This window comes from Hypomesus nipponensis, chromosome 28 (assembly GCF_054491055.1).
Source record: "Hypomesus nipponensis isolate SF chromosome 28, ASM5449105v1, whole genome shotgun sequence".
Taxonomy (NCBI): domain Eukaryota; kingdom Metazoa; phylum Chordata; class Actinopteri; order Osmeriformes; family Osmeridae; genus Hypomesus; species Hypomesus nipponensis.
Genome location: NC_140388.1, coordinates 685,001 through 692,500, shown reverse-complemented (window position 1 = coordinate 692,500; position 7,500 = coordinate 685,001). Strand labels below are relative to the sequence as shown.

General features: G+C 47.1%; 18 non-coding genes and 7 pseudogenes across 18 annotated transcripts; all 25 read right to left on the bottom strand.

Moving 5' to 3' along the window:
• Positions 1-98: 98 nt before the first annotated feature.
• On the bottom strand, positions 99-217 carry LOC146217609 (5S ribosomal RNA). Its single transcript, XR_014751253.1, has one exon. It is a non-coding gene; the product is annotated as a 5S ribosomal RNA (ribosomal RNA).
• Positions 218-389: 172 nt separating this feature from the next.
• Positions 390-508, bottom strand: LOC146217608 (5S ribosomal RNA). Its single transcript, XR_014751252.1, has one exon. It is a non-coding gene; the product is annotated as a 5S ribosomal RNA (ribosomal RNA).
• Positions 509-698: 190 nt separating this feature from the next.
• On the bottom strand, positions 699-817 carry LOC146217607 (5S ribosomal RNA; annotated as a pseudogene).
• Positions 818-991: 174 nt separating this feature from the next.
• On the bottom strand, positions 992-1,110 carry LOC146217606 (5S ribosomal RNA). The gene has a single exon (XR_014751250.1). It is a non-coding gene; the product is annotated as a 5S ribosomal RNA (ribosomal RNA).
• A 172-nt stretch (positions 1,111-1,282) lies between these two features.
• Positions 1,283-1,401, bottom strand: LOC146217605 (5S ribosomal RNA). The gene has a single exon (XR_014751249.1). It is a non-coding gene; the product is annotated as a 5S ribosomal RNA (ribosomal RNA).
• A 188-nt stretch (positions 1,402-1,589) lies between these two features.
• Positions 1,590-1,708, bottom strand: LOC146217604 (5S ribosomal RNA). Its single transcript, XR_014751248.1, has one exon. It is a non-coding gene; the product is annotated as a 5S ribosomal RNA (ribosomal RNA).
• Positions 1,709-1,898: 190 nt separating this feature from the next.
• Positions 1,899-2,017, bottom strand: LOC146217603 (5S ribosomal RNA). Its single transcript, XR_014751247.1, has one exon. It is a non-coding gene; the product is annotated as a 5S ribosomal RNA (ribosomal RNA).
• A 170-nt stretch (positions 2,018-2,187) lies between these two features.
• LOC146217602 (5S ribosomal RNA) lies at positions 2,188-2,306 on the bottom strand. The gene has a single exon (XR_014751246.1). It is a non-coding gene; the product is annotated as a 5S ribosomal RNA (ribosomal RNA).
• Positions 2,307-2,488: 182 nt separating this feature from the next.
• Positions 2,489-2,607, bottom strand: LOC146217601 (5S ribosomal RNA; annotated as a pseudogene).
• A 174-nt stretch (positions 2,608-2,781) lies between these two features.
• On the bottom strand, positions 2,782-2,900 carry LOC146217600 (5S ribosomal RNA). The gene has a single exon (XR_014752405.1). It is a non-coding gene; the product is annotated as a 5S ribosomal RNA (ribosomal RNA).
• Positions 2,901-3,071: 171 nt separating this feature from the next.
• On the bottom strand, positions 3,072-3,190 carry LOC146217599 (5S ribosomal RNA; annotated as a pseudogene).
• A 170-nt stretch (positions 3,191-3,360) lies between these two features.
• Positions 3,361-3,479, bottom strand: LOC146217598 (5S ribosomal RNA). The gene has a single exon (XR_014752111.1). It is a non-coding gene; the product is annotated as a 5S ribosomal RNA (ribosomal RNA).
• Positions 3,480-3,667: 188 nt separating this feature from the next.
• LOC146217597 (5S ribosomal RNA) lies at positions 3,668-3,786 on the bottom strand (annotated as a pseudogene).
• Positions 3,787-3,956: 170 nt separating this feature from the next.
• Positions 3,957-4,075, bottom strand: LOC146217596 (5S ribosomal RNA). The gene has a single exon (XR_014751245.1). It is a non-coding gene; the product is annotated as a 5S ribosomal RNA (ribosomal RNA).
• A 230-nt stretch (positions 4,076-4,305) lies between these two features.
• On the bottom strand, positions 4,306-4,424 carry LOC146217595 (5S ribosomal RNA; annotated as a pseudogene).
• Positions 4,425-4,598: 174 nt separating this feature from the next.
• On the bottom strand, positions 4,599-4,717 carry LOC146217594 (5S ribosomal RNA). Its single transcript, XR_014751244.1, has one exon. It is a non-coding gene; the product is annotated as a 5S ribosomal RNA (ribosomal RNA).
• Positions 4,718-4,889: 172 nt separating this feature from the next.
• LOC146217593 (5S ribosomal RNA) lies at positions 4,890-5,008 on the bottom strand. The gene has a single exon (XR_014751243.1). It is a non-coding gene; the product is annotated as a 5S ribosomal RNA (ribosomal RNA).
• Positions 5,009-5,208: 200 nt separating this feature from the next.
• On the bottom strand, positions 5,209-5,327 carry LOC146217592 (5S ribosomal RNA; annotated as a pseudogene).
• A 176-nt stretch (positions 5,328-5,503) lies between these two features.
• LOC146217591 (5S ribosomal RNA) lies at positions 5,504-5,622 on the bottom strand. The gene has a single exon (XR_014751242.1). It is a non-coding gene; the product is annotated as a 5S ribosomal RNA (ribosomal RNA).
• Positions 5,623-5,794: 172 nt separating this feature from the next.
• On the bottom strand, positions 5,795-5,913 carry LOC146217590 (5S ribosomal RNA). Its single transcript, XR_014751241.1, has one exon. It is a non-coding gene; the product is annotated as a 5S ribosomal RNA (ribosomal RNA).
• Positions 5,914-6,101: 188 nt separating this feature from the next.
• Positions 6,102-6,220, bottom strand: LOC146217589 (5S ribosomal RNA). The gene has a single exon (XR_014751239.1). It is a non-coding gene; the product is annotated as a 5S ribosomal RNA (ribosomal RNA).
• Positions 6,221-6,414: 194 nt separating this feature from the next.
• On the bottom strand, positions 6,415-6,533 carry LOC146217588 (5S ribosomal RNA). Its single transcript, XR_014751238.1, has one exon. It is a non-coding gene; the product is annotated as a 5S ribosomal RNA (ribosomal RNA).
• Positions 6,534-6,703: 170 nt separating this feature from the next.
• On the bottom strand, positions 6,704-6,822 carry LOC146217587 (5S ribosomal RNA). The gene has a single exon (XR_014751237.1). It is a non-coding gene; the product is annotated as a 5S ribosomal RNA (ribosomal RNA).
• A 182-nt stretch (positions 6,823-7,004) lies between these two features.
• Positions 7,005-7,123, bottom strand: LOC146217586 (5S ribosomal RNA; annotated as a pseudogene).
• Positions 7,124-7,297: 174 nt separating this feature from the next.
• Positions 7,298-7,416, bottom strand: LOC146217585 (5S ribosomal RNA). The gene has a single exon (XR_014752404.1). It is a non-coding gene; the product is annotated as a 5S ribosomal RNA (ribosomal RNA).
• Positions 7,417-7,500: the final 84 nt, after the last annotated feature.

The window sequence follows — 7,500 nt, the reverse complement described above, 5'->3', positions numbered from 1 at the left end:
TCTCTCTCGTGTCAAAATGAAAACAGCTTCCAGCCCCTTTCATGAAGGACTACTTGTGCATATTGCAAGATGTCAGTTTCTAAGTGAATGAGCAAAAGAGCATACAGCACCTGGTATTCCCAGGCGGTCTCCCATCCAAGTACTAACCAGGCCCGACCCTGCTTAGCTTCCGAGATCAGACGAGATCGGGCGTTGCCAGGCTGGTATGGCCGTACGAAATAAGTTGACAACCATAGGCTACTTATCCATATACAGATTTAGCAATTGACAATGCAAGGTGGTCTCTCTCTCTCTCTCTCGTGTCAAAATGAAAACAGCTTCCAGCCCCTTTCATGAAGGACTACTTGTGCATATTGCAAGATTTCAGTTTCTAAGTGAATGAGCAAAAGAGCATACAGCACCTGGTATTCCCAGGCGGTCTCCCATCCAAGTACTAACCAGGCCCGACCCTGCTTAGCTTCCGAGATCAGACGAGATCGGGCGTTGCCAGGCTGGTATGGCCGTACGAAATAAGTTGACAACCATAGGCTACTTATCCATATACAGATTTAGCAATTGACAATGCAAGGTAGTCTCTCTCTCTCTCTCTCTCTCTCTCTCTCTCTCTCGTGTCAAAATGAAAACAGCTTCCAGCCCCTTTCATGAAGGACTACTTGTGCATATTGCAAGATTTCAGTTTCTAAGTGAATGAGCAAAAGAGCAGACAGCACCTGGTATTCCCAGGCGGTCTCCCATCCAAGTACTAACCAGGCCCGACCCTGCTTAGCTTCCGAGATCAGACGAGATCGGGCGTTGCCAGGCTGGTATGGCCGTACCAAATAAGTTGACAACCAAAGGCTACTTATCCATATACAGATTTAGCAATTGACAATGCAAGGTAGTCTCTCTCTCTCTCTCTCTCGTGTCAAAATGAAAACAGCTTCCAGCCCCTTTCATGAAGGACTACTTGTGCATATTGCAAGATGTCAGTTTCTAAGTGAATGAGCAAAAGAGCATACAGCACCTGGTATTCCCAGGCGGTCTCCCATCCAAGTACTAACCAGGCCCGACCCTGCTTAGCTTCCGAGATCAGACGAGATCGGGCGTTGCCAGGCTGGTATGGCCGTACGAAATAAGTTGACAACCATAGGCTACTTATCCATATACAGATTTAGCAATTGACAATGCAAGGTGGTCTCTCTCTCTCTCTCTCGTGTCAAAATGAAAACAGCTTCCAGCCCCTTTCATGAAGGACTACTTGTGCATATTGCAAGATTTCAGTTTCTAAGTGAATGAGCAAAAGAGCATACAGCACCTGGTATTCCCAGGCGGTCTCCCATCCAAGTACTAACCAGGCCCGACCCTGCTTAGCTTCCGAGATCAGACGAGATCGGGCGTTGCCAGGCTGGTATGGCCGTACGAAATAAGTTGACAACCATAGGCTACTTATCCATATACAGATTTAGCAATTGACAATGCAAGGTAGTCTCTCTCTCTCTCTCTCTCTCTCTCTCTCTCTCGTGTCAAAATGAAAACAGCTTCCAGCCCCTTTCATGAAGGACTACTTGTGCATATTGCAAGATGTCAGTTTCTAAGTGAATGAGCAAAAGAGCATACAGCACCTGGTATTCCCAGGCGGTCTCCCATCCAAGTACTAACCAGGCCCGACCCTGCTTAGCTTCCGAGATCAGACGAGATCGGGCGTTGCCAGGCTGGTATGGCCGTACGAAATAAGTTGACAACCATAGGCTACTTATCCATATACAGATTTAGCAATTGACAATGCAAGGTAGTCTCTCTCTCTCTCTCTCTCTCTCTCTCTCTCTCTCGTGTCAAAATGAAAACAGCTTCCAGCCCCTTTCATGAAGGACTACTTGTGCATATTGCAAGATGTCAGTTTCTAAGTGAATGAGCAAAAGAGCATACAGCACCTGGTATTCCCAGGCGGTCTCCCATCCAAGTACTAACCAGGCCCGACCCTGCTTAGCTTCCGAGATCAGACGAGATCGGGCGTTGCCAGGCTGGTATGGCCGTACGAAATAAGTTGACAACCATAGGCTACTTATCCATATACAGATTTAGCAATTGACAATGCAAGGTAGTCTCTCTCTCTCTCTCGTGTCAAAATGAAAACAGCTTCCAGCCCCTTTCATGAAGGACTACTTGTGCATATTGCAAGATTTCAGTTTCTAAGTGAATGAGCAAAAGAGCATACAGCACCTGGTATTCCCAGGCGGTCTCCCATCCAAGTACTAACCAGGCCCGACCCTGCTTAGCTTCCGAGATCAGACGAGATCGGGCGTTGCCAGGCTGGTATGGCCGTACGAAATAAGTTGACAACCATAGGCTACTTATCCATATACAGATTTAGCAATTGACAATGCAAGGTAGTCTCTCTCTCTCTCTCTCTCTCTCTCTCGTGTCAAAATGAAAACAGCTTCCAGCCCCTTTCATGAAGGACTACTTGTGCATATTGCAAGATTTCAGTTTCTAAGTGAATGAGCAAAAGAGCAGACAGCACCTGGTATTCCCAGGCGGTCTCCCATCCAAGTACTAACCAGGCCCGACCCTGCTTAGCTTCCGAGATCAGACGAGATCGGGCGTTGCCAGGCTGGTATGGCCGTACCAAATAAGTTGACAACCAAAGGCTACTTATCCATATACAGATTTAGCAATTGACAATGCAAGGTAGTCTCTCTCTCTCTCTCTCTCGTGTCAAAATGAAAACAGCTTCCAGCCCCTTTCATGAAGGACTACTTGTGCATATTGCAAGATGTCAGTTTCTAAGTGAATGAGCAAAAGAGCATACAGCACCTGGTATTCCCAGGCGGTCTCCCATCCAAGTACTAACCAGGCCCGACCCTGCTTAGCTTCCGAGATCAGACGAGATCAGGCGTTGCCAGGCTGGTATGGCCGTACGAATAAGTTGACAACCATAGGCTACTTATCCATATACAGATTTAGCAATTGACAATGCAAGGTGGTCTCTCTCTCTCTCTCTCGTGTCAAAATGAAAACAGCTTCCAGCCCCTTTCATGAAGGACTACTTGTGCATATTGCAAGATTTCAGTTTCTAAGTGAATGAGCAAAAGAGCATACAGCACCTGGTATTCCCAGGCGGTCTCCCATCCAAGTACTAACCAGGCCCGACCCTGCTTAGCTTCCGAGATCAGACGAGATAGGGCGTTGCCAGGCTGGTATGGCCGTACGAAATAAGTTGACAACCATAGGCTACTTATCCATATACAGATTTAGCAATTGACAATGCAAGGTAGTCTCTCTCTCTCTCTCGTGTCAAAATGAAAACAGCTTCCAGCCCCTTTCATGAAGGACTACTTGTGCATATTGCAAGATTTCAGTTTCTAAGTGAATGAGCAAAAGAGCATACAGCACCTGGTATTCCCAGGCGGTCTCCCATCCAAGTACTAACCAGGCCCGACCCTGCTTAGCTTCCGAGATCAGACGTGATCGGGCGTTGCCAGGCTGGTATGGCCGTACGAAATAAGTTGACAACCATAGGCTACTTATCCATATACAGATTTAGCAATTGACAATGCAAGGTGGTCTCTCTCTCTCTCTCTCTCTCTCTCTCTCTCTCGTGTCAAAATGAAAACAGCTTCCAGCCCCTTTCATGAAGGACTACTTGTGCATATTGCAAGATGTCAGTTTCTAAGTGAATGAGCAAAAGAGCATACAGCACCTGGTATTCCAAGGCGGTCTCCCATCCAAGTACTAACCAGGCCCGACCCTGCTTAGCTTCCGAGATCAGACGAGATCAGGCGTTGCCAGGCTGGTATGGCCGTACGAAATAAGTTGACAACCATAGGCTACTTATCCATATACAGATTTAGCAATTGACAATGCAAGGTAGTCTCTCTCTCTCTCTCGTGTCAAAATGAAAACAGCTTCCAGCCCCTTTCATGAAGGACTACTTGTGCATATTGCAAGATTTCAGTTTCTAAGTGAATGAGCAAAAGAGCATACAGCACCTGGTATTCCCAGGCGGTCTCCCATCCAAGTACTAACCAGGCCCGACCCTGCTTAGCTTCCGAGATCAGACGAGATCGGGCGTTGCCAGGCTGGTATGGCCGTACGAAATAAGTTGACAACCATAGGCTACTTATCCATATACAGATTTAGCAATTGACAATGCAAGGTAGTCTCTCTCTCTCTCTCTCTCTCTCTCTCTCTCTCTCTCTCTCTCTCTCTCTCTCTCTCTCTCTCTCTCTCTCTCTCGTGTCAAAATGAAAACAGCTTCCAGCCCCTTTCATGAAGGACTACTTGTGCATATTGCAAGATTTCAGTTTCTAAGTGAATGAGCAAAAGAGCAGACAGCACCTGGTATTCCCAGGCGGTCTCCCATCCAAGTACTAACCAGGCCCGACCCTGCTTAGCTTCCGAGATCAGACGAGATCGGGCGTTGCCAGGCTGGTATGGCCGTACCAAATAAGTTGACAACCAAAGGCTACTTATCCATATACAGATTTAGCAATTGACAATGCAAGGTAGTCTCTCTCTCTCTCTCTCTCGTGTCAAAATGAAAACAGCTTCCAGCCCCTTTCATGAAGGACTACTTGTGCATATTGCAAGATGTCAGTTTCTAAGTGAATGAGCAAAAGAGCATACAGCACCTGGTATTCCCAGGCGGTCTCCCATCCAAGTACTAACCAGGCCCGACCCTGCTTAGCTTCCGAGATCAGACGAGATCGGGCGTTGCCAGGCTGGTATGGCCGTACGAAATAAGTTGACAACCATAGGCTACTTATCCATATACAGATTTAGCAATTGACAATGCAAGGTGGTCTCTCTCTCTCTCTCTCGTGTCAAAATGAAAACAGCTTCCAGCCCCTTTCATGAAGGACTACTTGTGCATATTGCAAGATTTCAGTTTCTAAGTGAATGAGCAAAAGAGCATACAGCACCTGGTATTCCCAGGCGGTCTCCCATCCAAGTACTAACCAGGCCCGACCCTGCTTAGCTTCCGAGATCAGACGAGATCGGGCGTTGCCAGGCTGGTATGGCCGTACGAAATAAGTTGACAACCATAGGCTACTTATCCATATACAGATTTAGCAATTGACAATGCAAGGTAGTCTCTCTCTCTCTCTCTCTCTCTCTCTCTCTCTCTCTCTCTCTCTCGTGTCAAAATGAAAACAGCTTCCAGCCCCTTTCATGAAGGACTACTTGTGCATATTGCAAGATTTCAGTTTCTAAGTGAATGAGCAAAAGAGCAGACAGCACCTGGTATTCCCAGGCGGTCTCCCATCCAAGTACTAACCAGGCCCGACCCTGCTTAGCTTCCGAGATCAGACGAGATCGGGCGTTGCCAGGCTGGTATGGCCGTACCAAATAAGTTGACAACCAAAGGCTACTTATCCATATACAGATTTAGCAATTGACAATGCAAGGTAGTCTCTCTCTCTCTCTCTCTCTCGTGTCAAAATGAAAACAGCTTCCAGCCCCTTTCATGAAGGACTACTTGTGCATATTGCAAGATGTCAGTTTCTAAGTGAATGAGCAAAAGAGCATACAGCACCTGGTATTCCCAGGCGGTCTCCCATCCAAGTACTAACCAGGCCCGACCCTGCTTAGCTTCCGAGATCAGACGAGATCGGGCGTTGCCAGGCTGGTATGGCCGTACGAAATAAGTTGACAACCATAGGCTACTTATCCATATACAGATTTAGCAATTGACAATGCAAGGTGGTCTCTCTCTCTCTCTCTCGTGTCAAAATGAAAACAGCTTCCAGCCCCTTTCATGAAGGACTACTTGTGCATATTGCAAGATTTCAGTTTCTAAGTGAATGAGCAAAAGAGCATACAGCACCTGGTATTCCCAGGCGGTCTCCCATCCAAGTACTAACCAGGCCCGACCCTGCTTAGCTTCCGAGATCAGACGAGATCGGGCGTTGCCAGGCTGGTATGGCCGTACGAAATAAGTTGACAACCATAGGCTACTTATCCATATACAGATTTAGCAATTGACAATGCAAGGTAGTCTCTCTCTCTCTCTCTCTCTCTCTCTCTCTCTCGTGTCAAAATGAAAACAGCTTCCAGCCCCTTTCATGAAGGACTACTTGTGCATATTGCAAGATGTCAGTTTCTAAGTGAATGAGCAAAAGAGCATACAGCACCTGGTATTCCCAGGCGGTCTCCCATCCAAGTACTAACCAGGCCCGACCCTGCTTAGCTTCCGAGATCAGACGAGATCGGGCGTTGCCAGGCTGGTATGGCCGTACGAAATAAGTTGACAACCATAGGCTACTTATCCATATACAGATTTAGCAATTGACAATGCAAGGTAGTCTCTCTCTCTCTCTCTCTCTCTCTCTCTCTCTCTCTCTCGTGTCAAAATGAAAACAGCTTCCAGCCCCTTTCATGAAGGACTACTTGTGCATATTGCAAGATGTCAGTTTCTAAGTGAATGAGCAAAAGAGCATACAGCACCTGGTATTCCCAGGCGGTCTCCCATCCAAGTACTAACCAGGCCCGACCCTGCTTAGCTTCCGAGATCAGACGAGATCGGGCGTTGCCAGGCTGGTATGGCCGTACGAAATAAGTTGACAACCATAGGCTACTTATCCATATACAGATTTAGCAATTGACAATGCAAGGTAGTCTCTCTCTCTCTCTCGTGTCAAAATGAAAACAGCTTCCAGCCCCTTTCATGAAGGACTACTTGTGCATATTGCAAGATTTCAGTTTCTAAGTGAATGAGCAAAAGAGCATACAGCACCTGGTATTCCCAGGCGGTCTCCCATCCAAGTACTAACCAGGCCCGACCCTGCTTAGCTTCCGAGATCAGACGAGATCGGGCGTTGCCAGGCTGGTATGGCCGTACGAAATAAGTTGACAACCATAGGCTACTTATCCATATACAGATTTAGCAATTGACAATGCAAGGTAGTCTCTCTCTCTCTCTCTCTCTCTCTCTCGTGTCAAAATGAAAACAGCTTCCAGCCCCTTTCATGAAGGACTACTTGTGCATATTGCAAGATTTCAGTTTCTAAGTGAATGAGCAAAAGAGCAGACAGCACCTGGTATTCCCAGGCGGTCTCCCATCCAAGTACTAACCAGGCCCGACCCTGCTTAGCTTCCGAGATCAGACGAGATCGGGCGTTGCCAGGCTGGTATGGCCGTACCAAATAAGTTGACAACCAAAGGCTACTTATCCATATACAGATTTAGCAATTGACAATGCAAGGTAGTCTCTCTCTCTCTCTCTCTCGTGTCAAAATGAAAACAGCTTCCAGCCCCTTTCATGAAGGACTACTTGTGCATATTGCAAGATGTCAGTTTCTAAGTGAATGAGCAAAAGAGCATACAGCACCTGGTATTCCCAGGCGGTCTCCCATCCAAGTACTAACCAGGCCCGACCCTGCTTAGCTTCCGAGATCAGACGAGATCAGGCGTTGCCAGGCTGGTATGGCCGTACGAATAAGTTGACAACCATAGGCTACTTATCCATATACAGATTTAGCAATTGACAATGCAAGGTGGTCTCTCTCTCTCTCTCTCGTG